This window comes from Callithrix jacchus, chromosome 21 (assembly GCF_049354715.1).
Source record: "Callithrix jacchus isolate 240 chromosome 21, calJac240_pri, whole genome shotgun sequence".
In the NCBI taxonomy this organism is placed as follows: Eukaryota; Metazoa; Chordata; class Mammalia; order Primates; family Cebidae; genus Callithrix; species Callithrix jacchus.
Genome location: NC_133522.1, coordinates 10,836,027 through 10,850,185, shown reverse-complemented (window position 1 = coordinate 10,850,185; position 14,159 = coordinate 10,836,027). Strand labels below are relative to the sequence as shown.

Below are 14,159 nucleotides of genomic sequence, written 5' to 3'. Positions count from 1 at the left end.
GCAATTATGAATAAAGCTGATATAAACATAAATGTACAGGTTTTGTTGTAAACACTAGTTTTTAACCTTTTTTGGTAAATAAATATCAAGGAGTGAGATTGATAGTATGGTGAGAAAATATATAGTTTTGTAAGAAAATTACAAACTATTTCCCAAAATCTCTGTAATATTTTGTATTCTCACAAGCTATGAATGATATTCCGATTGTTCTATGTACCTGACAGTATACGGTGTATACAGTCTTCTTGATTTTTGCTGTTCTAATGGGTGAGTAGTTATATGTCATTGTTATTTTAATTTGCATTGCCTTAATTATGTATGATGTCAACTATATTTTAGTATAATTAATTGCCACATGTCTATTTTCTGTAGTAAAGAGTCTGTTAGAGTCTTTGGCTCATTTTTTAATAGGCATGTTTATTTTCTCTAATTTTTGAGTTATAAAGTGTTTTTTGTGTGTATTTCAGATAACAGTTTCTTTTCAGATATGTCTTTTGCAAATACTTTCTTCCAATCTATGCCTTGTCTTTTCATTTTCTTGATAGTGTATTTAGCAGAGAAGATTTTTTTTTTAATTTAAAATTTTAAGTTTAGCTTCTCGATTTGCTCTGTCATGGATCATGCCTTTGGTGACATATCTAAAAAGTCATCAAGTCTAAGATTATACAATTTTTTATCCTATGTGAAATCCTAGGAGTTTTATAGTTTTGCATTTTATACTGAGGTCTATAATTTGTTTTGTATACATTTTTTGAAGGGTCTACATTCCGTGTCTAGATTCACATTTTTGTGAGTGCATGTCCACTTGTTCAGCAGCATTGATGGAAATGACTATCTTATTTCCATTCTATTTCTTCTGCTCCTTTATCAAAGATCAGCTGACTTTATTTGTGTCAATTTCTGGGGTCTCTGTTCAGTTCTATAGATTATCTAATATTTCTCCAATACCGCAGTGTCTTCATTACTATAGTCATAATTTTGATGTGTAATATTTAAATTATTTAATCTTGTTTTAAGTCTATGCTTTATATTGCAATGCTCCAGAAAATGAGAAGTAATTTGTTTTTTTTTTGGGAAATTCTTCATGTTTCTTTCAACTTGGATGATTATAAATATGATTATTATAATTTGCACAATACTCATAGGTGTTTGAGAAAAAAATAATCACTTTCATTCTTAATTAAAACAGAAAGAGAGAGAGGAAGAGGAAGGGGAACAGAGAGAGAGACAACAAGAAAGCGATTTGAATGGCAATTAGAATAGGTCAGCCCTGGAAAATGGCTTATAATTAAACCTAACATTTTTAACTCCAGCAGGAGAAAATCATAAGAGATCATAAAGAATTGATCAAATATTTAATCGACTGCCATGGAGAAAACATGTCTAATGAATAGCTAGAGGAACCACTAATATAGTCTACAGAGAGCATTATCTTCCACATAAAATGTCTCCATTGTCATTATCAATAATTGAAATTATACTTGAGGTTAACATTGACCCTATGGAAGTTCCAGTTTGACATTAGAATTATGCTCTGTGGAATATAAAACCCACCTTGTATATAATTTCAACTTGACATATCATTTTATGGATATTTATTATTTTCCACATGAAAGACAGTATGTTAGGCACAGGTGATATTAATGCAAAGTTAAATATTGCCAGATACAATCAAGTTCTTAGTATTATTGGGAAGAGATAAGAAATGAACAAATGCATTTATAAAATAAACTAAAAGCAGTTTTTGAATATGTTGTAAAAAAAATAGAATTACTTGATAGATTGCAATGAAGTATTACCTTAGATTGAATACTTGTGAGAACTTTTCTGTAGAGTTGGCATTTGAAGAGATACCTGAAAAATTGAAAGATACCTGCCAATTGAAACACCTTGGGAACAGCCTTACAGGGAGGAAGTAGTAAATACAGAGTAATAGTTAAAGTACTTTTCCTGGTGAAAAATAAGAATAAGGGCACTGTGGTTGAACTGACTTCAATATTTGTATAAGGTGAGAATAGAGATTTAAGCAGGGACCCCTTTCTGTAAGACATGGAAGGCTATATATACAGTTTAAATTTTATTGAAAGTTCAGCAGGAATATATTAAAGATTTACTATGTCAATTTGATCTCACCTTTTTAAAAGGTGACATAGTAAAAAAAGACTCTGATATATGCTTTTAAATCATAATTATTGATGTAGCAAATGCAGTATCCCAGACCAGACATGATGTTGACTTGTGGTGGAATTGGGGGCCAGGGGAAAATGAGGTAGTGACAGATTTGAAATATTTGTTACAGGCAGAACTCCTTGTACTTACTGATATATTTGATATAGGAGGGCATGATTACAAGGTAAAATTAAGGGGAACTTGGATTTAAGCTTGAGAAATTAGATGGACGTAAGGTCTTATATGACACATAAGAGTTAGAGGTGGGAATAAATTGTTGTGGCTGAAAGAAATGGAATGAAGAGTAGTATTGTGTTCTATTTCATAATTAAGTTACTGAGACAGTTAAGAGCTTTGAAGTATGTGAGGCACTGGGGTTATCGCCTGGCACACAGCAAGCAATTATTAAATGTATCATTATTATTCTTATTATAATTCATATCCATTTTATCTATTATTACAGTTACAGTTTTCAAATGTGTGCATGATTATTTGATTAATGTCTGTAGTTATATACAAATCTGTGTTTTCTTCTACACACATTTAATTGACATAAAAATTCTAAATTCACTCATTATTAAATTAATTATTTTGGAAAATACACTTCAACACATATTTTATTATCATCCCACACTGGGGCTGTAGGCACCCCACCGTAGGGCTGCAGACCAGCTGGGAAAAGGAAGGAGGCATTGGCAGCACCTAGAATACTCACCAATCCAGACACCCTACAATGGGGCTACAGACAGACACCTTGTGATAGAGCTACAGTTAAGGAACGTCTTCCTATGACTATTTTTCCATTGCAATTAAATCCATGCATGTTGGATCTGTAGCGTCCTACCAGTAGAGAGAATACTAGAGTCAGCCCCAGTCCAGGAAAACTAGGGGGCGACATGGGCTGGCTTCTGGATCCACCACTGAAGTGGGGGCACTGAAACACAGTCAGGTGGCTGAAAGAACAATCCTGGACAAGCCCTCAAATTTGTAACTGCAAAGGGGTTCACCTTGCCTGCTGCCTAAACAGAGCTGATTTGATTCCCCGAGACAGTGGAATTGCAATAGAGAAAGGGTAATTCACTCAGAGCTGGCTGTGTGGGAGACTGGAATTTTATTATTACTCAGGTCAGTCTCCCTGAGTTTTTAAGGATTACTTGGTAGGTGTGGGGAAGCCAGTGAGCCAGAAGTGCTGATTGGTCAGAGATGAAACAATATGGAGTCAAAAGTGTCTTCTTGTGCTGAATCAGTTCCTGGGTTGGGTGGCAGGGGGCATGCCACAGGATCAGATGAGCCAGTTGATTGATCTAGATGGGGCCAGCCTATCCATCAAGCACAGGGTCTGCAAAATATCTCAAGCACTGATTTTAGGAGCAGTTCAGCAAGGGTCTGAATCTTGTAGCCTCCAGGTGCGTGACTCCTAAATCACAATTTTTAGCTTTTAATCTTGTGGCTAATGTTAGTCCTGCAAAGGCAATCTAGTCCCCAGGCAAAAAGTAGTTCTGCATTAGGAAAGAGCTGTTACTGTCTTTGTTTAAACTATAAACTAAATTTCTTCCAAAGTTATTTCAGCCTCCATCCAGGAATGAGTAAGGACAGCTTGGATGTTAAAAGCAAGATGGAGTCGGTTAAATTAGAACTCTATCGCTGTCTCAGTCATAATTTTGCAAAGGCAGTTTCATTCTGACAGACAGGCCTGAACTAATAGGAGACACTGATTAAATTAAATTTTAGATAAATATTTTAATTTAAATCAGATGGGAAATTTAATAACTGAAAAAGAAAACTATCCAAATGTCCAATGGTAAATATTAAAGTTGTGAATTTGCATAAGGTATTGTCAAGGTGAATACAATTGCTAGGATGTCATTTTAAAAATTTAAAGCTTTGTGCCATAATGAATATACTTAACTGAATTTAGCACATTTAATGAACATTCTATCATTATGTCTGTAGTTCTTAACCGTTAAAAAGGAGGTGGTTTGAGGAATGTCATTTCTAAGAAGGAGAGGCCTGATACTGAACCAAGAAATTCAACTATCCAAACTGAATTTCTGTAATGAAATAGAAATATCAGCTCTCATTCAAGTTGAGAGTGAGAAAGCCATAGTGTCCAGCTATGATGAGTCAATAAATTGAAAAGTAGCATCATAAGTGTTGCTATGTGTCTTAATAAATAGTGGCCCCTCATGCATAATGACTAAACATGGCTACATGTCCACATCTTAGTGAGAGTACTAGCTTTCTGCCCTCACACTGTGTGTACAGGGACGACAGCAAGACTAACTCATGGTCCATTCTTCATTCTAGAAATTAACCACATTGGCTAAGAGCAGATTTGTAGATGTGGCAGCGATTTGCCATCATAATAAAATCCTCCCAATACTGACTATTGCTAAGATCAGGTCTATTTTTATGTATTATGTTGCATTGCAGATTATATTGAAGACTTTAGTTTGCTTGGATATGTTTTAAAGGTAGTCTTTTGCTATTAAAATACATTCAGTCAGGGTTAATAATGAGTCTTTTTTCTTTGGAATAGAGGAATTGAAATAGAAAAGCCAATTATTATAGTTTTATAATTATCTTTGATAATTGATAATTATTTTACCTTCATGGTAGTATGAGCTGAAGACAATCAAGAAAGACACAAGAAAGAGGACTCTGCCCTCTCCTTATTTCTTAAAAGCAGTACATGAATTTATAAGGATTTCCCTGCCTCTACTCTCCATCAGGAAGGGCAGATGTTAATCACTGGAAATAACTCTAGACATTAGCCTAGGGAGGGCAACAGAGGAATCTACATAACAAATTTCTCTTTCATTATTTCTTCCACATAGTATCTTTGCATAATTTGCCTTCCGCAAAAACTAAAAAATTATTTTTCTTTATCATGTCACTTCTCTAAAGATGTATTCTTCTTCTGTTAAGATACTAGATAAGTCCTAATTCTAACCATCCACTAGAGTTACTTATCTCTGAGTGCTCATATGTGTAAGCCTGTGAGTGAATTTCTTTTTCTGTCTTTTGTCAGTTTAATTGACAAAGTCACACCTGGAAATACAAATTGGTAGAGAAAAAACAAACAAGCAAACAAACAAAACCTTTTTTCTCCCCTCTCCACCTAGTAGTCTCAAATGGACAAATCACTTGACTATTTTGACCACGTTGTTTTATTAGTAATATGGAAAACATAAAATCTCACTTGACTATTTCCAACTGCCATTGGGAGGATAAATTAGGATGGTGATTATATGGTCTTAGAAAATAAAGTTCTAATAAAAATTAGATGCCATTTTAATTAGTTATAAATGTTAATTAGCTCTCATAAATGTCTAAAATGAATATTACATTCCTTTTAAAATGCCAAGATTTTTTTTTAAATTTCAGTCCTCCTTTTTTCTGATATTTCCAAATGAATATATATGGAGAATTATTTTTTTACATATACAAATTATACATATACAATCACATATATATTTTTCTTTGATATATGAGTTGACTTTTGTCTGTACACTTTCCAACATAATAACTTATTTCTGAGTGTATTATTTAGCTTAGATTTGTTTTCTTCTTCATGGCCTCCTGAATAACCAAGAATTATAAGCTTATTAAAATGATCATGGCTGCACCACATTTAAACTACAGATTGAAATGAATTACAGCTTGAATATTCAGCAAATCTGCTTGTAGCATTTACTTTCATTGTGTTAAGTAAAACCTTTCATTATGGTAATTAATCAAGATGGATGATGTATTGTTACATCATCGCTCCTTTGCCATATGAAAGATTTCACATTCAATTCATTGCCAAAGATTTTGTCCATATCTGGAGGTCTAGGCTTTTGTTCTCCAGTTGCTAACAGATGTTGTGACTTTTTGGAAGACTGCCACTTTGAAATTATTTTCTTTCAGATAAAACAAGGGAATCAGGAAGAGATTACCTTTCTAAACCCTTCTAATGTTGGTAGTTTATGACATGGAACATTGGCAGTTTGGGATTCAAATCCTTTCCTTCGACCTCGATTCTTAGAGGAACATAGAACATACAATCTTTTTTAGAGGGTCATTTAACCTTAAATCACCCAACACGTACACAGTTACAGAGCCTTCCACCACCATACTGTCAAGAGTGAGGAAATGCAAAAATATGAATGAAACTTAAGAACTGGAGCCTTTTTCTTCGGTGGGGGGAGAAACAATATAGCTTTCAGAAAGGGAGAGTGAGAGAATACAGGTAAAAAATGTAAAACACATCCATCCATTTCATATAACTCTGCCAACTACTATTGGCATACAGTTAAAATTCATTGTCTACTAGAAAAGGCTATAGAAATCAATGTTTAAAGAAAATTAGAAAAAAGATTGATTGCATCTTAAAGTTTATCGAGGTCATTTCTGATATCATGTTAAATTTTTCTTATCATGTGACTTCTTTTCTTCATTTCCTTGGACTTTGTTTTCCCCAATCTAGGGCTGTGTTGTTATTTCATCCATATGAGCCTTACGAAAGATGTAAAATATATGATTAATTTTATAAATATATTACGTTGTTCTCAAATAGATGAGTGTTGTCAGTGGAGGTTTTAATGTGGATATGAGCACGTATTAGTGTTCTTTGTGGGAGAAATAGTGACATAATTATCTTACAGACCTCTAGGGGGCGGTGGTTTCTGCTGGGAGCTTGCATTGCCTGCAGTTGCAGTATATGATCCTGAATAGGTGTCCTTAACGATGGTTTTCAATCCAAATCCAATCCAGTTAAAATAAAAGAGCCATCAGATAGAAAGCCAAAGGGTCAGAAGTTAGAAAACAAAGTATTAAAACATCCACACCGACATGCGTGCACACACATGCAGGAACACACACACACACACACTCACACACAGATTATAAGAAGGAAGTTAGGATGGTCTCTTAACTCCAGAGCAAGGAAGTAAAATACATTTTTCATCTGGGTTCCCTGGCCACTGGAAAGTCCTCTGAGAGCTCGTGATTACAGACTTGGAGAAACTAAAAATAATTTGATATAGGAAAAAATTAAATCCAAAATAATATCTGTGGTTTTCTTGTTAATTTTTGGTGAATAATTAATGTAAAAAAGTTAAACAATCATTTGTTTTTATGTCACAGTAAAAAGATAATGCTATTTTCTTTCTTTTTTTTTTAAATTGCATTTTAGGCTTTGGGGTACATGTGAAGAACATGCAAGATATTTGCATAGGTACACACATGGAAGTGTGTTTTGCTGCCTTCCTCCCCTTCACCCACATTTGGCATTTCTCCCCAGGCTATCCCTCCCCAGCTCCCCCCCCCCCCCCCGCTGTCCCTCCACTAATTTACACTCCCACCAACAGTGTAAAAGTGTTCCTATTTCTCTGGCACCATAAAAACCCTAGAAGAAAATCTAGGCAAAACCATTCAGGACACAGGAGTAGGCAAGGACTTCATGACCAAAACACCAAAAGCATTGGCAACAAAAGCCAAAATAGATAAATGGGATCTAATCAAACTCCACAGCTTCTGCGGGACAAAAGAAACAGTCACTAGAGTGAATCAGCAACCAACAGAATGAGATAATGCTATTTTAAAAACCAATAATATATTTACCTCCCAGAAAAAAACTATCTATGTATCTTCAGATACAGTTCAACACAAAACAAGTAATGAAAGAGAAAAAAATCTAAAAAATTATTTAAGCATTTTTCAAAGTGATCGTAGAATGGTATATTTTTACTCTTCTAAATGATTGTTCAAACTGTAATTTAAAATGTGAAATTCTGTTTATTATTTCTATTTTGCAAACTCATTATAAACCAACATGAAAGAAATTGCATTTCAAAAACACAAATAATATTAAATAGATCTTATGAATTCTTCATGTTAAAAGATTTAATGGAATTATTTTTAAAATTACTACTTAATAAATACATTTTGCTAAATACGATTTTCTAAGGTGGCAATATAACAAAACCACAAGCTTACATGTCTCTATTTGACCAAATAATTTTTAAAGCTGTAGTATGTAAAATTGAATTCTACATTTTCTTTCATTAAGTGCAATTATCTAGCTCTTATTCTTTTATGCATTGGCTCAAATGATAAAAAAACTGTAAATACATAGGAAGAAGTATATTAATATCCACATGGTGAAAAAACAATTAATTTAAGATACTAATCGGTACATTTACAACATTCAGTATATAAAATTGGATCTTAGGATCCAGTGTGTTCTTTTTTGTGAAAACTTTATATACAAGAAAAAGTTCTATATCACTCTTAGTACAAAAACAAAGGAAATTAAAAAACACAAGAGTATCTGTACTTCCTCCCAAGAAGTATCTGTTGGTCCAGAATATATTTTGCAGTTTAGCTTATAAAATTACTCATTTTTGATAACCTGCTCTTATTTTTAATGTTGATTTTAAAGATTTAAAAGGTCCAGGCGAGGTCGCTCACACCTGAAATCCTTGTACTTTGGGAGTCTGAGGTGGGTTGATCACTTGAGGTCAGGCATTTAATACCAGCCTGGCCAGCATGGTGAAACCCCTGTCTCTACAAAAAAATACAAAAAGTAGCCAGATGTAGTGGTACCCACGTGCGATCTCAGCTACTTGAGAGGCTGTGACAGGAGAATCGCTTGAACCTGAGAGGCAGAGGTTGCAGTGAACCAAGATCACACCACTACACCCCAACCTGGGCAACAGATGGAAACTCGGTCTCAAAGAAAAAAAAACAACCAAAGCTTGTTAACTGAAAATCTGAGTTCCTAGTATAGGTTTTACACATAAATTCAACATCCATTTACAAAGGCATTAAAGTATGTCTGAGCATAGAGTACATTTTAGTGTATTAAAATATGGTAATCTATTATTTCACCTTTGGGACCAAATATTTTTTGTTGCTGTATATTTTCTAATGCTACCTCATAGGCTTAACTAATTTTTTCTCTGCATTTCCTCATGATCAGAAGAATTTCTCTAAGCTTTTGTTAGTCCATCAAATAAAAACAGTTCTTTCTCTGAAATTTCATACGCTTACCTCTGTCCCTATGCTTCTTTGAAGACACTGTTATTTTCTTTCTGTTTTAAATCTGTATCTATTCCCCTATTGTGCAGCTGTTATTGGAGATGTGTATCGTTAATGTGTATTTTTAATCTTAATAGTAAACAAATGAGTATTTCATATATTCCAGGGGTCCAAAACTTTTGTTGGTAAATAAATGAATTAATATCAGTATTCTTCATGTTCATTATTATTTGAAGGCACAAAGATAGAATAGGGGGTGTTTTAATAAGTTTTCAAAATTTTTTATTAGAAACAAAATTTTACACATTGTATAAATAAGGTATTAAAGAGTAAAGATATTTACTTATCTCTCAATTCACAGTCATTTCAAATGCACTTTGTTGGAATTTACATGTTATATAACATTACTTTCCATATTTATTTGTTTTGTAACAATAGAATCAGTTTTATAAATAATAATTTCAAAGAAATAAATGACACATCATCCACTTAACAATACTTACTCTGTTTTGTTGAATTTTCCTTAGGTTGAAATAGCAGACCTACCGAATATACCATTTTTTAAAGAATAAATGTCTTTGCAGGGTGTGGTGACTCATGCCTATATTCCCAGCACTTTCAGAGGCCAAGGCAGGCAGATCACCTGATATTAGGAGTTTGAGAACAGCCTGGCCAACATAGTGAAACTCTGTCTACATTAAAAATGCAAAGTTAGCCGGTCATAGTGACACATGCCTGTAATTCCAGTTACTCAGGAGGCTGATGCAAGAGAATCACTTGAACCCAGGAGGTGGAGTTTGCGGTGGGCTGAGATCATGCCATTGCACTCTAGCCAGGGCAACAAAAGCGAGAGTTTTCCTCGAAATAAATAAATAAATAGATAGATAAATAAATAGATGATAGATAGATAGATAGATAGATAGATAGATAGATAGATGCTTTCACTCTGAAATTGTGCATGTGAATCTAATGAGATTGTTTCTAAATATGTTCAATTACAGTTAAAATCAAAATGTACACCATTGGGTATATGATGTTATTGCCCCTAAAAATAGGACTTAAAGTATTGAATTATGTGGCCCACAGAGTGTGAAACCTAAATTCCAATTTGTTTATTAGTTTTCAAATTTGTTGATCAAATAATCATAGATTTTATTTAAATTCTCAATTTTAAACATTCATTTAATGTAAAAGCAAATGTTCTGATGCTTGAAAAGTAAAAATAATTTTTCTATAAATTAACTTGTGTCTATAACATCAAGAACCTGTGAATCTTAAGACAAATGTATTGCATCAAAAAAGTTGAAATAGTCATCAGCACAAAACTGTAACATTTTCAGTTCTCCCACTAATAACCATGTGGAGCCAGTACAAATGTACCACTAATGTAAATGCAGTACTTTTCTGAGTTTTTGAATTGTGGTTTCATTAAGATGGCAACCTAAGTTGAAACTCATGCTTCTTTTTCTTTTTTTCTTTATTGCTTTATTTATCTGTATAAAATATATAAATACCATATATTTATTTATAATAAATAAATAAAAATATGAAGGCAAGAGTAAAAAACAACAGCATGAATAATGTTGCAATGTTGGCAAGGAAAGCTAAATTTTTTTATTTTTGACCATCATTCTACTCAACATATTTACCTAGTTCATTATGATACTTAACAAGTTACTATTAAATTAAATTTAACCTATTATGGGAATATCATTGGATGACTATATGTCAATTCTATCTAACCTATTTTATTTCTAATACAAGGAAGAAACAAATTAATAGCACCTCTTTATATCACTATTTAATAAGCATTTTAAAAAATACATTTCTTTTTGTGAAAAAAATAGTAATTGGTCATCTCCTGTTCATAGATATGAGTTAAATAAAATACAGTATAAGGTTCATTTGTAATCTTGTTTAAATAATAACTAAAACAGAGTAAGGGAGAGACACAGAGAGATATATAACTTTTAATAATGCAAAATATGTCAATTTCATTTGAAACAGTTTATTCTACCTCAAAATTAGAAAACATAGTCATATTTCTCTATATACAACTTTTTTCCTGCCAATTATTTTTATTTATTAAGTATTTTTATGCATTTTTAAAGTTTTGGAAATCTTTTTTTTAAATAAGAACATTATAAGTTATGTTGAAGTGCATGCTAATATATTTTGAGCACTCTATGGCTTCAAAAATCATTTGAACATGTGCGTTATGTTTGCAAAAATAAACAATTTATACAAAATAAAGATCCTTTAAAAATATATTATAAAAATAATTTTGTCTCTCTTTTTTTTAATGGAGACAAGATTGCTTTTGTTGCCCAGGCTGGTCTTGAACTCCTGGGGCTCAAATTATCCTCCTGCCTTAGTCACCCAAAGTGCTGGAATTGCAGGTGTGAACGATGGTGCCCAATCCACAGAAGTTATTTTATTTGCTTCATTTCCTCGCCAAATATTAATAAAATTCCACACATTTTAAGAAGTCAGTGCCATGACTTCTGTTTAAATACATCAGCATGGTACTTTTACTTTCCCTTTTTCTGGTTTACCTATTTTCCTGTCTTGGCAGTTTGATAGGGATTTTATATCTCCAAGTATCGAACACACTGATAATACCCTTGTTCTGTTTTCTCGTTGCTGTTTTAAAAATGTTTAATATGTTAAATATAAGGTTGCCTTCTACTTACTGTATCTAAGTTTCATATTAGTAATTTTAAAGTTTTATTAAGTTTTCTTTAATGTGTGTTTATACAGGAGCGCCCCCACATCTGTTCCAAATACATTCCAAGACTCCTAGTAGATGCCTGAAATAAGGATAGTACTGAATTCCACACAGATGCTCCCTGACTTAACTATGGTTTAACTTTTGATTTTTCAACTTTATGATGGGTTTATCAAGGTATTTTTGACTAATGATATCTTTTATTAATAAGTTTTTTGGAAGAAATTAATAAGTTTATTTGAAGAGCCTCATTATAATTTGAGGGGTATATGTATAAACTACGTTTTTTCTTATACATGCATGTGATAAAGCCTAATTTATAAATCAGGTACAGCAAAAATAAAATAAAATAATTATATCAATATACCGTAATAAAATATATGTGAATGTTGTCTCTCCTCCTCTCTTTCTCCAAATACCTTATTGTATCAAGACAGCTAGTAAAGTGTCTAAAAGGTGAGTAATGTATACAGCATAGGCAGGCAAGACAAAGGGAAATTAACATCCAGAAGAGAATAAGTCAGGGTGTCCCAGATTTAATCATACTCAGAAAAGTGTGTAATTTAACATTTATGAATTGTTTATCTCCAGAATTTTCCATTTGATAATTTTGAGACCATGGTTGACCATGGGTAACTGAAACTGTGGAAAGTAAAACCTTGGATAAGGGGAGATTACTGTGTTCAATATAAGACATAAAATAGGACGGATGATGAGGTAAGGCGTAGAGTTTTTTAAAAAAAATTTTGTACAATGCAGGCAAGAATACACATTTTTCTATTTAATTCTACATAATAATCATTATTTCGTAATCTTAAGCAAATTGTGTTTTTCAACGTTTTATTCTACATAAAACATTTTAATAAATCGTTTTTCTAGAAATTATAATAAATGAAAAGGTAGTTTTTAAACAGTGTAAATACTTTAAAATGAGTGCCTCTTTTATTTACTGTCCAAGTCTTGTTTAGCAGCATAAAATATGACTTGCAGTATAGCATGTCAAATAATCAATTTTGTTTCCTAAATTAAACATAGAGTAATTTATTACTAGGGTCATATGGCCAAATTTATTTTTACCAATGTGCTTAATGCATTTTAATTAATTCCACTCTTACTGTATTTATTTACAAGTTCTCTAAAAAACAAATATGACTCATAGTTAATGTTATTCTCATACTCATATATAACATAATTGTAAACCTTAATCTATAAGTATTCATCAATAAACATATAATTACCACAATAAATATGTTAATTATTATACATTAAGATATATGTTGATATAATAGAATATGTTACATATACTTTCCATAACGAATCCCCATGGCTAGTTATATGACGTCACTTCCTATAGAAGCCGAGTCTCCATACATGCACTTTTTTAAACTGGAGAAAAATTTGTATTTGTGGAGCAAGTTGCAAGGTATTAATAGGAAGCTAGAACTTTGTATAATTGATGCTGAATGAATGTTAATGATGAGAATAGACCTGTACTGCTAAAGTAAGCCTGTAAGTTCTCGTTTTGAGACACTTCAATAGGGAAATCTAACTGAAAATGTATGCATCTGCAGTTTCTCTCTAAAATTATTTTTATTTATGTGTTTACGTATGTTTTTATTTTGTTTTTCCATGGGGGTTTAGCTGGAAAGTCTGCCAGACAAATTTTAAAAGAGCTGTAACACATAAAATTACTGTATTACATACGCTGATACACTCAGTTGGTGAAGTTTCTAGCTTGATATCACAATTCTAATGACATTTAAATAGCTACTTTTCCTTGTTTGTAGCATAGATTTTTTTCTCAAATATATATATTTTTAATTTTTTTAAAGAAAATGTTCTCCTAAAGCACAATATCCTCTTTATCCTTTTATTTTGGAAATAAAAAACATCTCCAATGTATATCCTATTGATTATTCTACTTATATACCTCATTTCTATGTATGCTCACACATTATTAAATGGAGAACACCTAGAAATGCCACATTTGTCTTGTGGATGATACTTTGCAACTTATTTTATTCATTACATGTTAATAAAGTTAATTTTTAACATGCCTAAGTATGAGAGGCAATACAACAGGTGAACAAACAACACCTGAAATCTTCAATTATTTCAGATGAGAGATGTATAAATAAGAAAAGAAAAATACATCTTTATTTATGTAGAAGTAAAACCCAGTGAGAAAGAGCTTCAAAGGGAAATTTGGTTTAACACTATGTAATCAGAAATATTT

The 14,159-nt window shown here is 32.2% G+C and overlaps 1 pseudogene; it reads right to left on the bottom strand.

The window, feature by feature from the left end:
• Nucleotides 1-13,541: 13,541 nt before the first annotated feature.
• LOC118149996 (U7 small nuclear RNA) lies at nucleotides 13,542-13,607 on the bottom strand (annotated as a pseudogene).
• Nucleotides 13,608-14,159: the final 552 nt, after the last annotated feature.